The sequence below is a fragment of the Grampus griseus genome (assembly GCF_964374135.1).
Source record: "Grampus griseus genome assembly, chromosome: 10".
In the NCBI taxonomy this organism is placed as follows: domain Eukaryota; kingdom Metazoa; phylum Chordata; class Mammalia; order Artiodactyla; family Delphinidae; genus Grampus; species Grampus griseus.
In genome coordinates, this window is record NC_139004.1 from 74,459,633 (window position 1) to 74,484,009 (window position 24,377).

Sequence of the window (24,377 nt, forward strand, 5' to 3'; positions counted from 1 at the left end):
CTAAGACTGGATGAATGAGTAGAGAACTTGTAGAACAGCAGTGTTTTGCTTCCATGATCATTTCTTCCAGGAATAACATGGCCACTGTCCAGTGCTGTTAATTCCCTTCAAAAATGATTTTACACTAAAAAGAATGCCTGACCATGAACTCTCATGTGGGATTTAGCTATGTAAACTCTGCCAGGTTTGAGAAGCTCAACTTAGGAACTGTCTCCCAAGACAGCAATTTCCTGTGAACATCAGTCTTGTAGGACACATTTGTTTCCTCTGACTTGGGACTGTAACCATAGGCTGCATTCCTATTATTTCCAGCTTGAGGGTGCACCATTGCCCTTTCCTTCTGTGTCACCAGTCTCAAACACAGGAGCCATGGGGTCTTAATGTTGAAGGGCAATCACATCTACCCCTGTCTGTTTCCACGGACCTGTGAGTTCATGCTTCCCGCCTGAAGGCTGACCTAGAATCCTAATGAGCTGAATTCAAGCTGAACTTGCTTCTCTGGTTGATGCTTTGGCCATCTGTTGACCTTCTGTAGCTGAGGCAAGAGTTTTTAGCCCTGGCAGCGTAGATACAACCCATGTATCTGCCAACTTTCCTATGTTTTTTGCACTCTTTCCTGTGTTTTTTCCTTTTTTCACTTCCCAAATTAGTAAGAAGCAAGTTTAAGCCGCCTAAAGCATTCACTATTTGCATATGTGGTGCACTTAGCTATTTCTCTCTTCAGACTGTAGGGCCCAGGTGATTCAGGTCTCATGGGGTTCTACACAACAATGTTGGTGGAATAAATGAAGTGATTGATGAATGAATAAATGGTATTCAGATGAATTAAAGATGGTTCTGCACCCACAGTTAATGACGAGGTCAAGGATTTTACACAACATGGGTACACCAACTCTGATCCTGTAGTCTGATCTGACTTATCTTCTCTGGACATAACGCCATGAACCACATTAGTAGGACAACAGCTTTGAGTTCTTCCGATTGGTGGTGAGAGAACCAATCAACACAAAATCACTGTTATAATAATTAGCATATGATTATTATGAGCACATGTAAATGGCTTCCTGGCCCCTGTTAAGACTAGTAGCACATTTACATAATGACCTCTGCCCCTACCCTGTGCTTTTAATTCTAGCTCCCCTCTCCCCAGCCTCCCACTCCCCACACCTGGCTGCTGCCTCTGGAGTGTACACACCGTGCTCCAGGTACCCAGTGTCATCCTGGACACTGGGCCCTCTCCCCTTGCTCAGGTTTCTTTTGAACCTGTTCCAGTGCTCACACAATGCTCCCCTGCTCTACCTTGACAACTTGTGTGGCTTCTCCATACTGACCCTTAGCTTCGCTGCTCTTCAGGTAAGATCAGTGAGGTAATTATCTCAGGTAATTACTCCTCCAGCCCTTCAGGTCAGTATTCCGGAGCTTGGCCTGTGCCTTAAAGAGGAAGATCCAACAGGCCCACACCTAAGGGAAAAGGTAATTCTGTGACTCTAGGAAAGAAGCATGGACTTGAACGGATGACCAGAGGGTACCAGTTACACAGAGCTGTCATGCAAACAGCAACATGAGCCTAAACCATTTGTGTCGTGGTGTTCCTGGGACTCTTCTTTAGGAAAGGAACTGTTTCCTAACACACTGTAAACTTTTGTACAACAGTAGCTATTACAATTACTAAAAGCTAACATACTGAGCACTTTCTATGTCCCAGGCTCTCAAGTCATCCTCATAAAACATTGGCATGGTAAATTCTATTACATCAATTTAAGAGCTAGGAAAGTGAAGTTCAAAGAAATTATATCTCTTGACCAAGAACACAAAGCTAGTGAATGAAGGAGCCAAGATCTGGCCCTAATCTGGTGTCCTTAATGACCATTGCCACCTCCCTGCAATAAAGGAACCTCTCTGGGCAAAAATGTCTTTCCATTTATGAAATAAAGAACTAGCGTTATAGCATTTCAGGTCCCCAGAACGATTGCAAATATCAGGAAATACAATTTTTGTCAAGCACTTTGCATATAGGAAATGCTAAATCAAGCTAAATTAAATTCAGTAGAGTTCTAGACAGTTAACAAGCCTTTATTAAACCCCTGCTGTGCTGGGCACCCAGCCATGACTTGCGTTAAGCTTAATACTACTTAATTTATGAAAATGTTGCTATAATTATTTTGTTTCTTAAATTTAGGTGCCCTTAAGAAGAAAGTAAAATTTTAAATTAAATATAAATTATTTATCCCAATTCTCTGATTTCCATTCCATTTAACATACCTTTAGTAGGTACCTAGTTGTAGTAGACATTTTAGAGGGTCTGCCTAGGTCACAATTTCTGCCTTTTTCCCACAATTACCCCTCCCTTGACACCCTGTGGAGGTGGGTTACTTACAGCCATGTTGGACCATCTTTTCTAAGTAGGGCCAATCAGGTTCATTCTTCTGTGACTTTGGAATTGAAACTTAGAATTTACTCATCAGTCTTTGCATGCGGCTGACATGTACCACGTGAACCTGGAGAGAGGAGAGTATCTATGTGCCATTTAGACAGAGTCACAGGGGACCAGACTACAAAAGGGGAGAGGAGAGCACAGTAAATTTGTAGGAGAGAAGCAAAGATGAGAAAAATATGCATCTAGAGAGACAGACAGACGGACTGACCAAAGCAAGAGAGCTCAGAGCCATGATGAGAAATGTGGATTTGAAAATGGAAATTCCCAGCATAATCCGTATGTGGTGGTGAAGCTCGCCACTCTTAATACTGCACTTCGTAGAGTGAGGACTTTGCCTGATAAAATGTAATGAGAGCATGGATAAACAAGGATGTCTTTAAAATGAAGAACCGGCAAAGTAATATTTTAAGAAACTAAGGAAACCTGTACTTTATTATTCTTTTCTGTTCTCGGACAGAGCCTTGAAATTTTATGTCATGGAATCAGAGGAGTTGCCGGGTTATATTTCACTTCTTTAAAAGCACCGTTGCCAGTAATGGCCTAGGTATTACTAAAGGCCGCTATTAGGACTGACCATTAATTATTGCTTTGCTTGCTCCTCACTCCTCTACGTATCCCTCAGATATCAAGACTGGCTTTCTGGTTGGACTACTATTTCTTCTTTGCAAAATGTGCTGCTCTGTATGAGGAGCTCCTGGTCAAGGCAGATCTGTGTCACCCGGGTAGAGGTAGGTAGGGAAGTGATGATGAGCCATGCGCCCTTCCCGTCACAGCTGAGATGTCACAGCGTGGCCTCACCTGGTTTGGTAAACCCCTGCTACTTCCCCTTCACCCCCTTGAACTTCTGACCTTCTGTGTTGTCTTTTGAAAATTTTCTCCCCAAATTTCTAACTGCATTCTTGATGTATTGAGTGCTCTGATCTGGGCCATTTCTGGTCTTGACAGTCATTGCAGGACATTTCTGGAGGCCCCGGAGAAGGAGCTGGGGATAGGCCCCTGGCTTTGTAGTGCTGATGGTGTGTAGAAGAGACAAAGAGGGAGACACACCCATACCGCAGTGCATGACAACTGCCGTATTGGGCTGAGACATTAGAGGGTGCCCCTCTCAGAGACACAGAATGTCTAAGAAGGCTCCCTAGCAGAAGCAGTTCCTGCACTGAGGCCCCAAAGCTGTGTTGGATCGAGCTGGGTAAGTGGTGCGTGGACGGATGATGTTCAAGGGTCAGGGGCCGCCTGTACAAAGACCCATAGTTAGGAAGTGCATGGTGTGCTGCTCGGACTGAACATGGTTGATCAAACTGGGGCCTCAGTGCTGCAGGAGAGGGAGGTTGAGAGGCAGGTGGTCAGATCACGAAAGGCCTTACAAGCCTTGTCAAAGGACTTTTGACTTGAAAGAATTCAAGAGTGGCGGGAGAGTTTTGAGCAGGGAGAGTCACACGTTTTGATTTGAATTTTCCAAAGATCCACGTGGTTGAATTGAGTCCACAGCTACTGGTCAACTGAACTTACTAGACAACAGATGTGTTTGCCTTTGTTGCAGGAACTATTTTTTTTTTAACCCCAAGAGTCAGAGGTCCCAAGAAATTAAACATAAGAGGTATTTTCACTTCAGTCTTGTTACCTCAGCTCACCAGAGGAATCCGTAATGTTGTTTTTGACCTGTGAATTCTCCTCTGAGTTTTCATTTCCGTGGCAGTATCTGGAGAGGCCATCAGCAAGGTGGACAAGCAGGGTTCGTGGGGCACAGTCGCTGGAGCAACTTTTTTTTTGTCTTACACAGGCCACTGAAGATTCACTCCGTGGAAGGCATTCTTCCAGCGTTCCTAGTCGAAAGTTCAGCCAGTCTCCGAATTTTCTGATCTGCCTAAGCACGGTGGTCACTTTAAAATTTCACAAATAAGTTTAGTTACTTAACTTAAGTGTTTCCGTCTCTGGGGAACAACTTGCCGCTCCATTCAAGGCCACAGTCTGGGAAGGGACACAGCAGGCTTTTAATATCTTACCTTCTCTGCCACCTGAGAGCTTCTGCCTTCACTGTGGCCCCGAGGCTTGGAACCTAGGAAGGGAGGAGACCTGGGGGTGGGGCACGGAAGGAAGTGTCTCACTTGGGTGGCACCACTAGAAGATGGCAGGGTGACGTCCCAGCGTGACCTATTTAAAGCTGACTCTTTCTCCTCTGAGACCTTTGCTTCACCTGGGCCCCCTGGGCCATAAGCAGTTCATTCTGTCCCTCTGGCTGCCACTCCCCCTCAGCCCCGGAGTTGTGCCGTCATCCTCTTCACACGGCGACTCTCAGGGGGGAGCTTCCTTTGCTCTTTCAGACAGGCTCCTGAGAAGGAGATAAAGTGGCTCCCAGGTCAGCCCTCATCTTCAATCCTGTGTAATCCACATCTGATTCCTAGAAAAGAGTCACACTTCCTTAACCTTGACGTGTTCTGGGAGTGGAGGCCAATCCCAATCCCAATGCGGCCATCTCTGTGTAAGTCCCACCTGCTCGCTCTCTCAGGCAGGAGTCGGAGCCCAGTCTCCTGGGCGCCTTGGCCGTGGAGCACACGTAGCAAACTCTCCCTTGAAGCCTTTCTCCTGGAACTGGGCCTCATTCCTTCCCCATGGCGGGCAGGGTGTGGTGGGGACTTAGAGCACACCGACAGCTCTCTCCACAAACACCCTCTCCATAGTTTCTGACTGCCCGGCCCTCGGATAGCCTCATCAGAGGCAAGGGACTCAAGTCAGGAAAGCGCTTTCTAGACATTTCCTTTGACCATGTTGCTTATGGCATCTCTTTGGAATCTGATCTTTCTCACGTGTCGGCACCACATTCAGAACTTCCAAGGTAACATTCTACTACTAGACTTGTAAGCACACTGCAGTGTGTTGGGGAGAACAGGCAAAAAGGAAAGGAATGCCCCTCATCCTCCTTGCTTATGAAACGTGAGTATGTGCGAGAGAGAGGGCAGAGAGGCATCCGCTGGCAAAAGCTAGGAAGAGCCTGAGGAGGAAGACGAATGAAACAGACAAGGGAGAGATCATAACAAAAGTGGACTTTCAATGGAGCATTTGAGAAACACTCATTGAGAAGATGAGTCATTGCTCTGGTTAGAAGTCATATCAATAACTGATCAAATACATATGCTTAGTTGGAACCCCAGTCGATAGCCTAGAGCTGTTGTTTTGGTTTTAGGGAAGCATCCCAGAGAATCTTGAGAACATACAATTTATGAAAGAGCCTTTGGGTTTGTAAGAATATGGTCTCACTTATTCCAGGAATCCTGCTGTTTCCTCAGCAGTCAGACAGACCATTAGTTCCTTCCATCTCCAACAACTCTATTCGTATTATGTTATAAACCAACTCATTGAAGGCCAGACGGCAGGCCTAACACTCAACTCTGCAATTTTTGTTGGAAGGCATTTGTAGTTTTGCTTCCGCATTTTTGTTTTTCTCCCTCGCATGCGTGATATTTGGGGACTTCTGATCAGAAACATCTGGGCAAAGCTGAGTCATCTTGTGTCTACACTAAGGTGTCTCCTGGAATACGTGCCATGTGGTCCCAGAAAAGGCCGTGAAGTCTCCACTCTCACCCTGGGTGATGATGAAGAGCCACGGTCCGCCCTCCAGGACTGGCAGAGCAGCTCTACTGTGCCTGGCCTGAAGAGCACAGCGAAGTCCACACTGTAACTCTCCAGGTCTGGGCTGCTGAGTAGACTTTTTTTTATGAGTGTCGAGATCTCAGTGGTGAACATTTTGACATTCAAATTACCAACTGCATCATCCCACTCAGAAAACAAATAGCTTATGTGGATGAAAACTGCAAGCTCAATTTTAATTCATCTCATATAACTCTCATTGAGTAGACCATTCTAGTTATCTTTTTCAATAACTACTCCTATATTCTTCCAAAAGGTAATGAACACCTTTTAGGGTATCCTTCCAGGTCACTTGAACAAGTCTCACTGTCAAAAGCAACAGAGCTCCTCCCCAGCAACCATCCTGTACAGTGTGACCCTGTGCCCCAGCTTCATCAGCTTAGACCAACCTTGGGTACCATCTTACCCCAGCTGAACCAATCAGAGCTACACCCTTGTGATTTGGAATCGAGATCAACAGAAATCAAGGAGATTGTCTTCAGGTAGCCAGACATGTAGCAGCTGTGCTCAGGAACCCTGGTAAAGCTGTCTTCAGCTAGCAGCCTGGAGCAAAGTGAGCAGCCAACAGGGTGGGGAAAGAATGATGTAGATTCAGAGAGAAACAGTCAAGAGATGGGAAGAGAGCACTGTATGGGTTCCTCGCAGCATCCCGTGCCCAGCATCAACCTTTCCTGAGGCCTGGCTGCCTTTCTGGCCTTGGCCTCCATGTAGGGTGACAGCAGGATTTGGTTTTTCCAGTTCAGTTATACGAGTGCTTCCTTTCACTGTTTGGACAGTGAAGTCCACAGATACCCTATTTCTCTGAGACCTTCATTTTATCCTTGTAAGAGAATCCCTTTTTGCCCAAGTTGGCTCAAGCTGGTTTTTCTTACTTACATTAGGACCAATGCATATAGCAGCCTTAACAAATAGACATTTTAGAGAGTTATCTCCATTTTGCAGATGAGAAAACTGAAGCTCTGTGGAGTTAGGTAAGTCATCCAACATCAAACATCTAATAAATGATGAAGCTGGGATTTGAACCAGATCTGGCCACCTCTAAGTCCTATACATTTTCCATCAGGCTTCAGTGTTTCTCAAGGACACAGACTTGGGTTGTTTTTGTAGGCAATAGCAATTTTGTCTGTCTTGAAACCTCTGAAGACAGATTGGGTGTCCAAAAAATTTATCTCAAACTTTTCTGATTAAATATCTGCTTTCCAATTGCTCTTTGAAATATGAGATAGAAAATGGCAATGCTGATGAAGATGAAATGAACTCGGGCAGAAGCCTGAGCTGAATTTGGGGAGGTTGATTAGTGAATTGAGTGCTGGTGAGAAACAAAGAGGTTGTTTGCCTTTTTCCTGTTATCCATGTGTTATTGAAAAGACAGACTCATTCCCATCTGAGAGCGCTCTAATTAAAAGGTCTTTTGGATAAGGAACCAAATGCAACAGAGGGACAATAAATTAAAGTATATGTGTTCTTTGTACTGTTCTGGTTTCATTAGCCACTGGGCCACATCTTTTTCTATTACACATCAGGGATCATTACATAGAAGGGCAGTGAAGGCCCATTAGACATTGATTCTTAGACTTTCTTCTTCCCAGGTAAAGTCACATCTTTCAGAAATGAGAGTCATATGTATTTATATATATATATATATATTTTAAATTTATTTTATTTATTTATTTTTGGCTGCGTTGGGTCTTCGTCGCTGAGCACGGGCTTTCTCTAGTTGTGGCGAGTGGGGGCTACTCTTTGTTGCAGTGCACGGGCTTCTCATTGAGGTGGCTTCTCTTGTTGCAGAGCATGGGCTCTAGGCACATGGGCTTCAGTAGTTGTGGTATGTAGGCTCGTAGTTGTGGCTCGCGGGCTCTAGAGCACAGGCTCAGTAGTTGTGGCGCACGGGCTTAGTTGCTCTGTGGCATGTGGGATCTTCCCAGACCAGGGCTCGAACCCATGTCCCCTGCACTGGCAGGCGGATTCTTAACCACTGCACCACCAGGGAAGCCCTGTATTTTTAATTAACCTTAACTGGGTGCTGGTTTTTTCACATAGGTCAGCTCTAACACAATGAGTATAATGTGGCTGGATTATCTCTTTAGAGATGACCTGGCTCTGGTTAGAACCGCAAAAAGGGTTTTGGACTAGACTTCCCTAACACAAGCAGGGGCTCCTCCCCAGGGATGGGCACAAACTCCCACCAGAGGGAATCCTACCCTGTGACCACCACCCACAAAATCCCACCACCTTTCCGGATACACCCATTGTTAGCACAGATCGGGGATCCTGGAAGCTAAAAAATCCCAAGCCCAAGAGAATGGCTGTTGGATACTTTTCTGAGTAAAGTGCTTGTATTTTCCCCTGCATTTCACCCTGTCCTCTTAATGGCAAAGGGGGTGGTGGGAAGGAAGAAAAAGAAAGATGTAGGGGTGGAGGGGAGATGCAGGGAACTGGGAAAGCATCATAAATGATCAGGGCCCAGAGGATGACATAATACCTACTAGTAACTTTAAATTGTCTGGCAGTGTATGCATTGCTGACTCTTTTATTGGTTGGTCCGCACTGAGAAATATCATTTAACGCAAATTCGTCGTTTCATTACAATTCTCCAGCTAGTGTAAATCGGATTTCAACATTTGCTCAACATTGTGCCTAAAGCCTCAGAGAGCAGATACGGTTCAATGCCTGGGGTAATTTCTTCTCCATCAGGTTCCTTTCCCTGAATAAAGTTGTCCCATTTTGCTGTTCTACTGATCAGGCTTTAGGAAAGAGGTCCCAGACCCATTGAGCATCTTCTGTATTTATATGGTCCACCCTGGATGTGGAATAAATTGTATTGGGGGGTCTGATTCTGAAGGAGAACAGTATAGAGTAAGCAAGATGATTCTTGATCTGCCAGTTGGTAAACCAAAGCTCATTATCCCCATTGATGGGAAATACACCAATAAAGGGGCCTCTGGGACTAGTAAAAGAAACATTTGGTTTTTCAGAACATTTCTTCACATTTCAGTTTGGAGGAACATATATACCTTCTGTGCTTTTGCTACTAGATATTCCAGAAAGGGGGGTGGGGGGCAGGTTATTTTTTTTTTTTAACAATTGTCTAAAATTGGAATAAGGGGCAAATTGTGCTTTGTTCACATTTGAAGGGAAAGAGCACATGAACAGACCATGCAGAGTAAGTAATTCCCAAATGATTCTTTTCCGTCAGCTTAAGATATTTCTATGTGGTGAGAGTCACACATTCTCAAATGTATTTACAACTAAATTACTGTACCAACATTTAGATCATTCCCAAGTAACAGTGTGAAACCAGCAGCCTCAGAAGTATTTATAACTGAGATGCGTGATTGGTGGCAAAGAAATTGTTTTATAAAATACTGCACCTATCATTTTCGCTTGCTGACTTAGGTGAAGGATCTGTATACAAATATAAATTGTTTGTGTTAAGGAAATAGTGATTAAATGTGGGCTTTGTGTATTAGTCATTAATCTTTCCATTTAAATGCAAATTCTTCATTTCAACCACTACCTGAAGATACATCTAATAGGAAACAAGTTGGATCTTCTGATTTATTATTTCAGACGAGGCTTTTAAAATATGCATTTTCTTGTCATGGGGAAGGGTGCGTTCTATGTACATTTTTTAAAAAAATGCACTCCTAAAAATCCAGCCAACCAAATATTGCTTGAAACTCAAATATAAACTTTATATTTTTTCTTTATGAGCATGGGGTGTGTGTTTGAGAGAGGGGTGTGGTGGTGGATATCCCCTGTCCCTCAGAAATTCCCAAATCATGGTGTAATGGGAGTCTTGGAGTTACTATTGGAGTTTACTAACACTTGTCCCCACCAGGCATCATCTTAAGAGTCAAAAAATAAATATGGGGCTTCCCTGGTGGCGCAGTGGTTGAGAGTCCGCCTGCCGATGCAGGGGACATGGGTTCATGCCCCGGTCCGGGAAGATCCCACATGCCGCGGAGCGGCTGGGCCCGTGAGCCATGGCCGCTGAGCCTGCGCATCCAGAGCCTGTGCTGCGCAACGGGAGAGGCCACAGGAGTGGGAGGCCTGCGTACTGCAAAAAAAAATAATAAAAAATAAAATAAATAAATAAATATGTCTGGCCTACATATTTTAATAGTAATTAATAGCATTATATGGTAGAAGACACCATATCAAACTCTCAACTAGACTCGCTCATTAAATCTCACAATAACCCAGTGATGTGAGTGTTATTTTTTACGCCCAGTTTACAGGTCGGGGTGAGACCCAGAGGTTAAGGAGCTGGACTAAGATTACATGGATGTTTAAGGAGCCAGTGCTCAAACCCAGGTCAGCTGACAGCCTGTGAATTCACTTCGAGGCCCTGCTAACTTCCCAGATTAAATTTTATTTAAAGGAATTTTGGGCTAATTATTTTTTTTAAATCAATGTTTAAAAAATGAATATGGTTCTCAAGTATGAGAAGCCCGGGAGCCCTGCTCTAACTGAATGAGGGCTTGCAGTTAACTGAGTTGGGTGTTGTCCTGCTCCCTGACACTAGGAGGTCAAGGTAAGGTGGGGGAGGGAGCAGGTGAGGGCGAGCAGCCCATTCGTTAGCTAACTCACCTGCTGCTCAGAGCACGTGACACAGACTTCACGGCAGGTGCTCGGGTGCCCTTTGGAGAGAGTGCTAACTACTAATGAACCATTCTGTGAATATAGCTCTCGTGTTTCTTATTAGATGACCAGGGCAAGATGGCCCCAAAGAAGAAATCAGGAGGTGATGTGAAACATAGTTAGAAAATGGAGCTGCTGAGGTGTATTTCCCCCTCCAAAAATACTGGGGGGGAAAGCTTTCTGTTACCTGCCACCTTGGGGAAAAAATGTTAGTAGTATCATCTAGTAATGTCTGGTTCGATTACTCCGTGATGCCCCTACCTGAGGCATCCATAGAATGGACATACTTTTTTTTTTTTTTTAACCCAGTGATTTTAGAGGCAGGTGGAATAGAAGAAAGAGTGCTGGACCAGTGATTTGTAAAATTCTTAAAGCAGCAAGGCGTGGCAGAATTCACTCGGGCTGTTGTCTTGTAGGGGCTGGGAGTTCTGAAATAGGCCACAGGAAATAGGGGATTGGATTCAAAACCTTTTGTTGGGAGGTGTGGCGCCTGAAACAGTGGAGTCTTTCTCAATACTTCGTGAGTGCTGAGCCCTTCATAAAATCAGCCAGGTAAAGGGAACCCATCAGTTCATACTTAGGAGAAAATCTGTTACAGGAATACCTGGGGCCCAGTGCTATCTGCCCCTCACCTTCCCTCCACCCTACCCTTCTTGGGGATGGCTTTGCCCTGACAGTGTTAGGATGGAGCTTGACATTGGCCATAATGGGAGCATTTATACCTTGGGAATCGGCAAGTTCTGTAAACCAGGGCTGCTGCCACAGCCTCCCCTCTTCCTCCCTCCCCCCTCTACCCAGCTGGTAGTAAAGCATTTATCTGCACAGCCACTGATTCTTGCCTGCCACCACTTGGGTGATTTTGGGCCATGATGTTCCATGCAGAGTACTTCATTTTCCTTGTCTGTAAAGTGAGAATACTAATCTTAGTGCCTAGTCATCTCATTCTGGAGAGACTTAAATGAGATCAAGGTAAAGCATGCTTCAGGGTGCTTGGCACCTTGTAAGTACTTGAGGAGCTGTGGCTCATTCATTCTCATTGCCATTCATTAACCAGGATAAATGTGATCTTTCTAACGTAGATTCTCTCCCCGTTATTTCCCTACTTAAATCCTTCAGTGACCCCACCCAGCCCCCTCCCTGCCCAAGGCTCTCAGCATCTAATCACAGCTCCTTAGTGAAGAAAAGGAAGCAAATGACCTATTTGGAAGGCAACCCAGTGGCTTTAACCTCTCACTCCAGAGGGAGCATTTCCCCTTCGCTGGTAGTGGCCGCAGAGGCTCTGGTGCTATTTTAAGGCTCTGCCTTTGTAGTTATTGGGGAGTAATAAGGAAGGACAAGAAGGGCTACCATGGCTCGTTTTGTGGGCAAGAATCCCTCCACATGTGCAGTTGCAGAAAGAGGTCAGAAACTGGCAAAGTCTTATTTCAGAGACTCTTACTGGACCCTTAGGTAGCGAAGAAACTACTCCGTTCCACCCCACAGGGCTTCGGTTATGGGGCAAGCTAGGAATCAGAAGGTCTTCACGGTAGAGTACACTCCACAACTTACTAGCTATGTAACTGTAGACAAGTTTTTTACAACCTTTTTTGAGCCTCAGCTCCTCTTCTATAAAATGGGTAAGCGAATGCCACCTTCATGGACTTGCTGTGAGGACTAAGTGAGAGTAACATTCAGAAAGTCCTTCAGCCCAGTGCCTGCTAGAAGCTCAATCACTGCTAACATACCCACCCTCCCTGGACAAAGTGGTAAATGCAGTGATGGGAAAAGGGGAAATTCAACTGTGTTTTTCTTTGTAAGCTCTGATGAGCTTCTCTGTAGGCATGAGCTGACACCACGAAGAACCATTTAGTAGCTGCAGTCAGTGATTAAAACAAAGAGAGTTCATGCGTCTAGTGCCTCTAGAGACCACTCTGTCTCCAAAGACTCTTCAGTCTTCCCCAGGTCATGTGCCGGGCAGCCTGTCCCCTGCCCAGCTCTGAGCACAGCTAACCTGTGGTGAGAGCAGGGAGAGGGCAGCCTCCAAAAACACCAATAATTGTAAAGGTTGAAGTCATTCATGGTGTTATAATTAACTGCTCTGTTAGGTGTTTTACAATCTTGACGCCACCCAAGAGAGAAAATGTTTAATCAGAATGGAAAGCACCTCCGAGTTAATCCATTTTCATGGTGGAAATGGCAGGCACAGGAAAAAGAGCCAGCCCATTTTCCTTGCAGGTTGCATGCTCATTGCTGTCTCTCCTGCCACTGGTGAGAACTTCATCTCTCAGAACTTTCTATGCTATAGAGGAACTTTTTGTTATTACAGTGAAATCTATTTATCAGCCCTTCTTGGGGTCAGGATCCTTAACAGTGGTTCCCCTGTCATAGTTCTGTAAGCCATGGTTCCCCCGTCATAGTTCTGTAAGCCATGACCTGTGTGGAAAAGTAGCAGCCTGGTCAAGCCTGAAAGCAGGTGACCTTACCTCCCCTCTTGGACTTGGACCTCTGACCCTTCTCTGCAAGGGCACGGATGGTCACCTGTCCCCCTACCCCCAGCCAGCACTGCCTGACAAGGGGAAGGTAGGTGCTGAAAACGTTCAAAGCTGGCTGAGCCCTGGTCTCCAGTGGCTGCGTGCTCTGTCATCCCATACACATGGCCCTGAGCATAGCTGGTGCAAAACTGACCTTCTGCCAGTGGTTAGTCTTTTTCTTACAGGCTGCACTGCTCTGCTACTGGGCTGGGACAAATCACTTAACTGCTCCATATTCTCATTTCTTTACCGTAAAAATGATTTTGTGGGACTGTTGTAAGAAACAGGACTAACAGAAGACACCTAGGCTATAGTATGTACCCGCAAACGGAAGCCGCTAGCTGCCCCCTGCTGCAGTGATGAATGAACTGTGTTCTGCAGCAGAGAATGCTTATTGTGGGCGCCATTATTACTGTAACAGCTATTTTGATCAACTTTGTCCTACGTAGAATACAAAGGCCACCCTATTTACCTAATAACACTATTAGTGTTCTCAGACAAACATATTTGCTGATTTCAAAACCTCTTAGCTTTTGCACAGGCAAAAATAAATAAATAAATATGTGAAATAAAAATTTTAACACCCTATTATTTTTTAAGTCACACCCCAGTCTTTATTTTAAGAATAGGATGTCTTGTCCTTGGTGGTATAAGGAGCCATTTGGACAGCCTGTACCCATTCCACAAACCATAGATTTCTGCCTCTCACTGCCCAGCTGATGGGCAATTTCAAATTGGTTTCTAGCACCTGTGCAACACAGAGCTTCCTGTGCAAACACTTTACTGTCTCCTGATGGGAAACAGCCAGGCCTCTGATACATTCAGGCCTGGAGGGCGCCAGGTAATCTCTTTGTACAGCGTGTCTGTCCCTATCTTCAGAAGGTGTTTATTTTTAGCTCTTCACACTGTTTCTAGCACCATCCCTCCTTTGGAGGCCGACAGCTTGTTCAAGGGATCTTAAACAAGCTGTTAAAAGCAAGAAACTCTGAAAGCAGAGAGGCAGCCGAGAAGGTGATTAGAACAGAGTTCACCTTTGGTGTTAGAGGCAGAAGGCAGCTTGGGTGGAGTGTCAAGCAAGTTGGCCAACAAACTTTTAAAAGTTGGCCTTGATGACACTCGCCTGGAGCTTTAAAGAAACAATGCTTGAAAGAACCCGAGAGCCTGAAGGCAGCTGGGTACAGAGGTTCGTGCTGGATGTGCGACTTCTCACAAGTAGCAGGAAGCCAGACTCCTGAGCTCAGACTGCAAACGCCAAGGGCAGAAGCAGGAAAAGAAATCCAGGGTCGGTGACCTTTCCACAGGGCCAGCTGGTTGGTGCCTTTTCAGGCTAATTCGAGGTGGCGGGAGGTCTGTGCTTGAGATCACACCCGGAATTGTGATGCTTAGCGTCAGAAGCCTGACACCACCCAGACAGTCCCTGGACACCTGTAAGGGACAGAGCGCCGAGGTTAAGGAAGCTAGCAAGGACAGAATCTCTGAGCAAGTTAAGTCCCCCAGGGTCAGATTCTTCGTGGCAAGGAAGGAAGGAGGAGAGGCTGCGAACATTGCCTGTCTGGGTGGTGCCAAGTGTGCTGACTGCCCTTGATAAATATTAAATAGCAGTGGTGACATCATATCCTACCAAGTGTGTCTTCAGGACTCAGGTCAGCCTGGCAGGGTCAGCTCAGTGTGTCAGTCACCAGAGGGCTTGAGCCCAAGAATCTTCAGTGCAGAAGGGACAAATGGGAAGCAAGGCAGTAAACCCCAGAGACTGTAAGAACGGCTGCCCCTCTCAGACCTGCCATGGACGTGCAGGGGTTCATTACCACAGCTACGGAGCAGCAGGCTGTCCGCCTGGCAGACACGAAGGGTGCGAGTGGATTCACAGAGCACCCGGGGAGCCATGGGAGAGGACATTCCTTCTTCACAAAGGTGTGGACTCCCAGGTGGATCTTCGGGACAGGTTCTAAGTCCTAGAGGCAACTGAGAGGAAATGTGGGCTTCCGGCTGCTCAAGAATATCTCAGAAGAATACATACCCCGCGGGTAGACGGTGAGGAAGGGATTCTCCTCAGATAAGGATAGACCTGCAGAAACAGGACACTGACCTCTCAAAATGGCAGAGGGTTTTCCTTTTGAGCCCCTTGCAGTCTCCGTTTATGACCATTCTTCCGAGGGTGACGTGTACACTGACTGTTGACTGACTTATCCAGGTCATGCAGCAGCTAATATGGCTGAACCCAGGTGACTCTCTTGGCTATTAGTGAAAGGTGCTCAACCTTTAAATAAGTGACATAACTGAACATCAAGTCACCTAGAAGCTGGGGGTGGGGGCAGTTGTGAGATGATCATGGCCTTTGAAATCAGAGTGAACCTGGACTCAAACCCCAACTCCACTGTTTCCTAGCTCTGTGACCTTGGCTAATTTGCTCAGCCTCTGAGCCTCAACCTCCACATCTACAATCTGTGGGGAAACAATGCAGCTTGGTAAGGCTAAGAGAGCGTGCATGTCAGACACTTGGTAGAATACCTGGCAGAGTTGCCATTCAATTAGTCCTATCAATCTATGTTAAATAATAATGAAAACCAGCAAGAAATTAGAATCAAAACAGCTATCTTTGTGATCAGAATCCACAGATGAGCTAAAACAGGGCAGGAACCTATAGTTATAGATTGTGTTTAAAATTATGTCACAACTACTTAAGTATCCACTGTGGATCATTCTCTAGAGCAATATGTTACAAGCAAATGACACTATCTCCCTGATGTTTACAAGTTAATCAATTTCATAAAAGGAAAAGAGAAAGCAGGGGATTCTGGGCCATCTAGAAGAGCCCTGTGTGGATTTGTGTTTTTCAGCCAAACTGGGAACATAGATAAATCATTCAGTCAGTCAACGATGCCAAGAGACAGGATTCTTCCAGCTATGGGAAGTGGGGATTGGAGAGGAAGAAGGATTTACAGCTGCTCGGATGGGGCAGAAGAAGGGCAGAGAAAGATAGAGACCACCACGTGGAGGGCACCTGAGAGTCAGCACCCACCATACATAGAAATGAGTCTCTGGAGGTGGCCAGGCATTTCTCATGGGTCTTCAGAGCATGATCCCTGGGAAGTGAGAGTCGTGAGTTTGGTGCTAGTTGAACAAGAGCCAACATGGGCAACCAAGCAGTACCCATCAGCTCAAGCCAGAAGCAGGCGACTTGGGGAACACACCACCTATTAAATAGAAACAACCTATATCATCGTCGTAAATATTTTATATGGCTGCATAGAAGAAGGTGCCGTATTTTATACCCTCACTGTAAATCGAAATACTTTATTGTTGCCAATTTTGCCACTGCCCTCAGCTAAAGTGAGCCATTTATTGAGATTTGACAGTATTTGGTTATATCACTAGTGATCATTCCTGTCAGCAATTGGCCTGATAATCTCTCCCAAGAAAATAATTGCCATCCATTGGCAAGCCCTGGAGACTTACGGGTGTGTTTGCTTTAAAGTGATTTCTGAAAGACGTACGACTATGTGCATATCATAAGGGAAGGGCTTATCTTCTAGCATATAGACACTTGAGGAAAATATTATAAAGGAAGTCTTTTCCTGAGCTTTGTTGAGATACATAAAAGGCAAAAAGTTTCTTAATGAAGACCTTGATGTCATTTATATTTTTGCATAAAATTGTGAGTGTGAGTGAATACACAAATTGTGGTATATCCATAAACTGTAACAGTGTCTCATGACAGAAAGGAATGCTACGTTCAAACATGCTACAAGGTGGATAAATCTCAGAAGTTTTATGCCAAATGAAAGAAGCCAGACGCAAAAGAATAAATATTGGATGATTCCATTTATGTAGATGTCCAGAACAGGCAAATCCACAGAGACAGAAAGTAGATTAGCGGTTGCCTAAGGCTGGAGATGCAAATGAGGAGTGACTGCTAATGGGCGCTGAGATTTCTTCGTGAGGTGGTAGAAATAGTCGAAAATCAAATTGTGGTGAAGGTTGCACAGCTCTGTGAATCTAATAAAATATTATTGAATTGTGCTCTTAAAATGGATGACTTTTATGGCAGGTAAAATTTATCTTAATAAAGCTGTTAAAATGAAAAAAAGGAGCATGACTTTTGCTAGATGCAACTGGAAGACCTCTTTGGAGAAAAGGTGTAGATAGAAGTTTTGAAGCTTCCCAGAAGGGTGATAAAATAGGGCACAGGCTGAACCATGGATTCTGTTCCTCCTGGTTACAGCAGCATCCTTCACTCCCTGGCAAAGGTGTGACCAGTTTCCCTCAAGGTTGGCCAGCTGGCATTTAGACACATGTCAGTATTTGCTCTGAGACAGATGTGCCAGCTCAAGGGAGAAGGAGAACAGTAAAGCTAGATGGGACCTAGCCTCACAGCGGGGGCAAAGGAGGCAGTAACGCACCAGAAAGGAAGGAAAACTAAATCAGGGGTGACACAATCCCAAGATAAGAGGGATTCAGGAAGAGTCAGAAGCCCAAATTGAGTGCAAGCCAGAGACAGTTGTATTACAAGCAGCACTTGAATCCTGTTAGCAGCACGGAGCAGAGGTGACGGGGTTCACTGCCCAGCGCTATTAAAGGTGCCTCACGCAGCATCCTCCTGTCAGTGTGACATCCTGCCAGAAGCAGCAGTCCAGCTTCTTATTCATAAATGTGATTGGGAACCACACTTGAGTATTTTTCCCCATCTGTCTAATTAAGTGTAAGTCCCAAAAGACAGAGACCAACGTGAGCTCCAGTTCATGCTCTCAGCATAGTTTTCAGTGCTGGATAAACATTAAACAATAGTCTAGTAATAAAAGGCTAGCATTTTCCACAGGACTTTTGTATCTGAAATGGAAAGAAACCCTTTGAATGGAGTAGCAGGAGTTTCTCCTGGTTTTCATATTTCTCAGCAAGAGGCTCACTCTCTATTGTCGATCACATTTTTCATACCTGGTAAACCAAGCTGACTGAGGATTATAAATGAAGCAGTTTTATTTTGGAGGATAGCTTTGTAAGACCTCAGGTGATAACTAGTTCTTGTTAGAGCTAGGAAGCAACTGAGGAGTCAGTTCGTCATGTTAGTTCCTCTGAAAGGGGTTGATTTGGCTCAACCTAACACTGGATGGGTGCTGTCTAATGGAACTTTTTGTGACAGTGGAAATGTCCTATAATATAAAAGTAATATGCAGCCAGTAGCTACCATATTGGATAATCGAGCACTAGAGACTCTTAAGTGGGAAAGAACCCACAACTATTTCATAACCCACATCAAAGTTCATTTGTAAACAGCAATGAAAATTTTTCAATAGAAATAATCATCATGGTGATCTCTCCTGTCGATTCAACAAATATTTACTGTGAGTTTTCTGAGTGTCAGGCCCTCCTCTAGATTCTGGAGACATTTCAGTTAAAAACAAAAAAAAAGAGAAAAAAAATTGAAGAAGAAAAACCATATGATCACCTCAATAGATGCAGAAAAAGCTTTTGATAAAATTCAACACCCATTTATGATAAAAATCTCTCCAGAAAGTGGACAGAGAGAACCTACCTCAAAATAATAAAGGCCATATATGACAAACCCACAGCAAACACCATTCTCAACGGTGAAAAACTGAAAGCATTTCCTCTAAGATCAGGAATAAGACAGGGATGTCCACTCTCACCACTACTATTCAACATAGTTTTGGAAGTCCTAGCACAGCAGAGAAGAAAAAGAAATAAAAGGAATACAAATTGGAAAAGAAGAAGTAAAACTGTCACTGTTTGCAGATGACATGACACTATACATAGAGAATCCTAAAGATGCCACCAGAAAACTGCTAGAGCTCATCAATGAATTTGGTAAAGTTGCAGGATACAATATTAATGCACAGAAATCTCTTGCATTCCTATACACTAAGGATGAAAAATCTGAAAGAGAAATTAAGGAAACTCTCCCATTTACCATTGCAACAAAAGGAATAAAACACCTAGGAATAAACCTACCTAGGGAGACAAAAGACCTGTATACAGAAAACTATAAGAAACTGCTGAAAGAAATTAAAGATGATACCAACAGATGGAGAGATATACCATGTTCTTGGATTGGAAGAATCAATATTGTGAAAATGACTATACTACCCAAAGCAATCTACAGATTCAATGCAATCCCTATCAAATTACCAATGGCATTTTTAATGGAACTAGAACAAAAAATCTTAAAATTTGTATGGAGACACAAAAGACTCCGAATAGCCAAAGCAGTCTTGAGGGAAAAAAAACGGAGCTGGAGGAATCAGACTCCCTGACTTCAGACTATACTACAAAGCTACAGTAATCAAGATAATATGGTACTGGCACAAAAACAGAGATATAGATCAATGGAACAGGATAGAAAGTCCAGAGATAAACCCATGCACCTATGGTCAACTAATCTATGACAAAGGAGGCAAGGATGTACAATGAAGAAAAGACAGTCTCTTCAGTAAGTGGTGCTGGGAAAACTGGACAGCTACATGTAAAAGAATGAAATTAGAACACTCCCGAACACCATACACAAAAATAAACTCAAAATGGATTAGAGGGCTTCCCTGGTGGTGCAGTGGTTGAGAGTCCGCCTGCCGATGCAGGGGACATGGGTTCGTGCGCCGGTCCAGGAAGATCTCACATGCTGCGGAGCGGCTGGGCCCATGAGCGATGGCCGCTGAGCGTGCGCGTCTGGAGCTTGTGCTCCGCAGCGGGAGAGGCCACAACAGTGGGAGGCCTGCGTACTGCAAAAAAAAAAAAAAAAAAAAAAAAAGGATTAGAGACCTAAATGTAAGACCAGGCACTATAAAGCTCTTAGAGGAAAACATAGGAAGAACACTCTTTGACATAAATCACAGCAAGATATTTTTTGATCCATCCCCTAGAGTAATGGAAATAAAAACTTCAAAGCTTTTGCACAGCAAAGGAACCATAAACAAGACAAAAAGACAACCCTCAGAATGGGAGAAAATATTTGCAAATGAATCAACGGACAAAGGATTAATCTCCAAAATATATAAACAGCTCATGCAGCTCAATATTAAAAAAAAACAAACAACCCAATCCAAAAATGGGCAGAAGACCTAAACAGACATTTCTCCAAAGAAGGCATACAGATGGCCAAGAAGCACATGAAAACTGCTCAACATCACTAATTATTAGAGAAATGCAAATCAAAACTACAGTGAGGTAGCACCTCACACTGGTTAGAATGGGTATCATCAGAAAATCTACAAACAACCAATGCTGGAGAGGGTGTGGAGAAAAGGGAACCTTCTTGCACTGTTGGTGGGAAAGTAAATTGATACAGCCGCTATGGAGAACAGTATGGAGGTTCCTTAAAAAACTAGAAATAGAATTACCATATGACCCAGCAATCCCACTACTGGGCATATACCCAGAGAAAACCATAATTCAAAAGGACACATGCACCCTATGTTAATTGCAGAACTATTTACAATAACCAGGTCATGGAAGCAAACTAAATGCCCATTGACAGACGAATGGAAAAAGAAGATGTGGTACATATATACAATGGAATATTACTCAGCCATAAAAAGGAACAAAATTGGGTCATTTGTAGAGACGTGCATGGATCTAGAGACTGTCATACAGAGTGAAGTAAGTCAGAAAGAGAAAAACAAATATTGTATATTAACGCATATATGTGGAACCTAGAAAATGGTATAGATGAACCGGTTTGCAGAGCAGAAATTGAGATACAGAAGTAGAGAAAAAACATATGGACACCAAGGGGGGAAAGCCGCGGAGGGTTGGAGGGAGTGGTGTGATGAATTGGGAGATTGGGATTGACAGGTGTACACTGATGTGTATAAAATTGATGACTAATAAGAACCTGCAGTAAAAAAAAAGAAAATTTTAAATCATAATCTTAAAAAAAAATACGTGGCAAGGTCCCTGCTCTTAAGGAGTTTATAATCTAAAGTGTAGAAACAAACAAAACAGGGAAGAGGAAAATAAATGAATGGTTAAAAATAATAATCAGTGTTTTCAAGAAGCACACAAAGTGGTGAGATAGATCCTTAGCTTCTTTATACAGATCAGGGTGGGTGTCTTTGAGAGGTGGGATGCAGGCTCTAGTGGGAAGAGAAATGGGAGGGAAAGATTGTTCCAAGAAGAGCAAATATCCTACAGTGAAACCCCAAGGGGGAAAGAACTTGATGCATGTGAGGATCTAAGTGAAGGTGGCTGGACATGGTGAGTGGAGAGGAGAAAGGAACAGATCACGGTGGTGATATAAGGCAGGAGTCAAAGCATACGTGGCTCTATACACTGTTGAAATGCATTGGAAAGTCTTGGGAGGATTTCAGGTAGGAGAATGACATCAACAAGGTATAATGTAAAAGTTTATTCTGACTGCAGAGAGGAGGGCAGGAGACAGAGTGGGGACAGCAGTTAGGAGGCTGCTGTGGTCAAAAAGAGATAGGCACGTGGCGATGTTGTAGCAAGGGTATGAGCTTGGACGTGAAGGGCGGGGATGGATCTGAGAAATGATTTGGGGAAATTGACAGTACTGACTGATGGATGGGACCTTAGAGCAAGAAGAAAATGGAGGAATCAAAGATCATTCCCAGGTTTTTAGGTAGAGAAACTGGTGGACCTCTGGCATCGCTGGCAGTATTGGAAATGGAATAGAGAGCTCTCTTCCCACTCTAACTCTGTATTGGCTTTGCATATCCACTAGTTTTTACTGATATGCAAGGTTGGGTGATAAGAGGGATTGAACAGGATCATCCCATTTAGTGCTGATGCATTTCTGTTTCCAGACCTCTCCCTTCAAAGTGCCTTTTATATCATGGCTGCAGTTAACTCTAAAATCTATTATGTTGTAGAACTATAAGAAGCTTCTAGACCATTTGCCCCGTTGGTTCCCAGCCTTTTAAATTGTGGGACCCCTCTGTAACAACAAAGTGTGGATCTCTATATGATGGCAATAATATTAGCTGTCTGCTTCCTTTAAATGGGATATGGGCTGAAAGAAAGATGCCAAACACACAGCCTCTGTAGAATTAGATTAGACTTTCAATGTAGCCAGCCAAGAATGTGGAAACCTACTGAAACAAGGTGACATACAAGATGAAGTTGCAGCAATTAGAATCCCGTTGGAGTCAGGAAAATAGTGGGATTTTTGCAATATCATTGCCCTCCAGGACTTATACAACCAGCCCTCAAACTATGTCCCAGAACTACCTAAGCACTTAAATTTAACGGAGTATTTAAAAAAATCATACTCCGCTACTTTTGGGCTCACACTTGGCATCCCTCTCCAGTGGGGAGAAGGCAGAGTGTGTGGTCAGATGGGGTAATATCTTCCTCTCCTTCTCCTGTATCCTGGAAAGCCCGTTTCTCCTCTGTGCTTTATAGAACTTACCCAGGGCCAGGCAGGGCCTGCATTGAGCCCTTTTGTGCGTTATCTCACTTGATCTTCACAAAAATCCCATGAGATAGACTTCATGTTTTATGCTATTAACAGATGAGGGTGCTGAGGCTTCAACAGATAAAAAGTAACCTTATTTTGGATATCTATTGATTAAGAAAATATATAGCAACAAAATTGCTATAAATTCGGTAGTGATTTTGGATAAATATATCTCATTCATTGCAACGACACCTATCTACTTTGGAAAATTAGTTGCAATGTCATTCACTTAATATTTAAACAGTGTTTAGAATGTCAAGGATTTGAGACCCTCTTGCAATTATCAGGCTCCTCCCAGGGGTCCTGTAGTCATGACTGACATCTTCTGATCAAACCCATATTGTTCTAGATTAGAACGTTGAAGTTGAAAGAGGGCCAGTTATTTGGCCAAGGGCAAAGGACTTGCTGATCACAGAGTGGAGGCGCAGACCTGGTCCTTCCACTTTTCTGTTCAACATTTTTACTACTGTATCTTGTTCCCTTGTAAGGTAAATAGATCATCTGCCCGAAGACCCCAGAAAAGGAAGGTGATTAAATCAGGATCTCCAGGAGAGTTGAAAATCCTACCAGTAGGAGTTGCCTGGAGAGCATTGTAGAGAAGGATCAAGAGGCCCCATCTGAATTTACTGGAAAACAATGTAGTAATTGATTAATGATGTCTGCCATGAGTACATGACTAGGAGTTAAGTCACTTGTGCCATGTATTTTGATGTGAACTGGTCATGCCTTGGTGGCTTTTAGGTGAATTTAGGCTGGTTGTCCATGGTGTGGAGCTGAGCTCCACATTCTTTGTGTCTCTAAGTGCCAGGTCAAGTGCCTTTAAAAAAAAGAGCTACAGAACTGCACTAGCTCTGGGCACTGGAGGAAGTGTTCCATCTCCTTTCTGTCCCACTCACAAGCTTATGATTTTTTTTTTCTTACAAGCAGACACTAGCTATAAAAAAGTTCCAAGCCTAGTGTACAGAAACCTTCCCTGAGAGGGAAACAGAGGTAAGGCTGAACTGAGAGAAACCGGATCATGATAACTAGGGGTCGCCCTTGACATTTATTCTGAAAGTTAAGTCGAAAAACTAAAGAGTAGCATTTAAAAATTTCTCTGCTCCTGTTTACCTCCAAACCAGCAATTGTACATCTGTGTACACAGCTGAGTTTGGAAGTAGCATTGGGAAAGCAGAATTTTCAGTAGAAAGCCTGAATCCACACACAGGGGTATTGACCAGAAATGTAAGGGCAAACTAATTCAATTACTTTCAGTGGAGTTTAACCTATAATCTTCACCCAAGCACAGGGGTACCTCAGACAAAGAGAAAGAACTCTTAAAATTGCTGGTTACCCCGAGAAAGAGCGAGCAGGAAGCTAGCCTTGTGTGCATGAGGTTTCTTGGAGGGCCAGAAATCTGTTTCTGTCAGCACAGGAAAAACCATCATGGAGCAAGGAAAGAAATGGAAATCAAAGCGAAAGTCACATACTCTTTTTCACATGACCTGGTATAATTATTAAAATGCTGAATTGCTTCTTTTAAAGGTTTTTCCGCCAGAGGAAAGAACGTCAGAACCACTCCCCTAAACCTACTCCCTTCTTTCAAAAACATCTGTGAGAGAAAATAAAACGAAATACATATTTATATACTTTTTTTCTTACAAGGGACTAGTAAGCAATTTGATCTCTTTTATCTGAAAGTTTTGCCAATGTTTTCATCAGTTCCTGCGGAGAT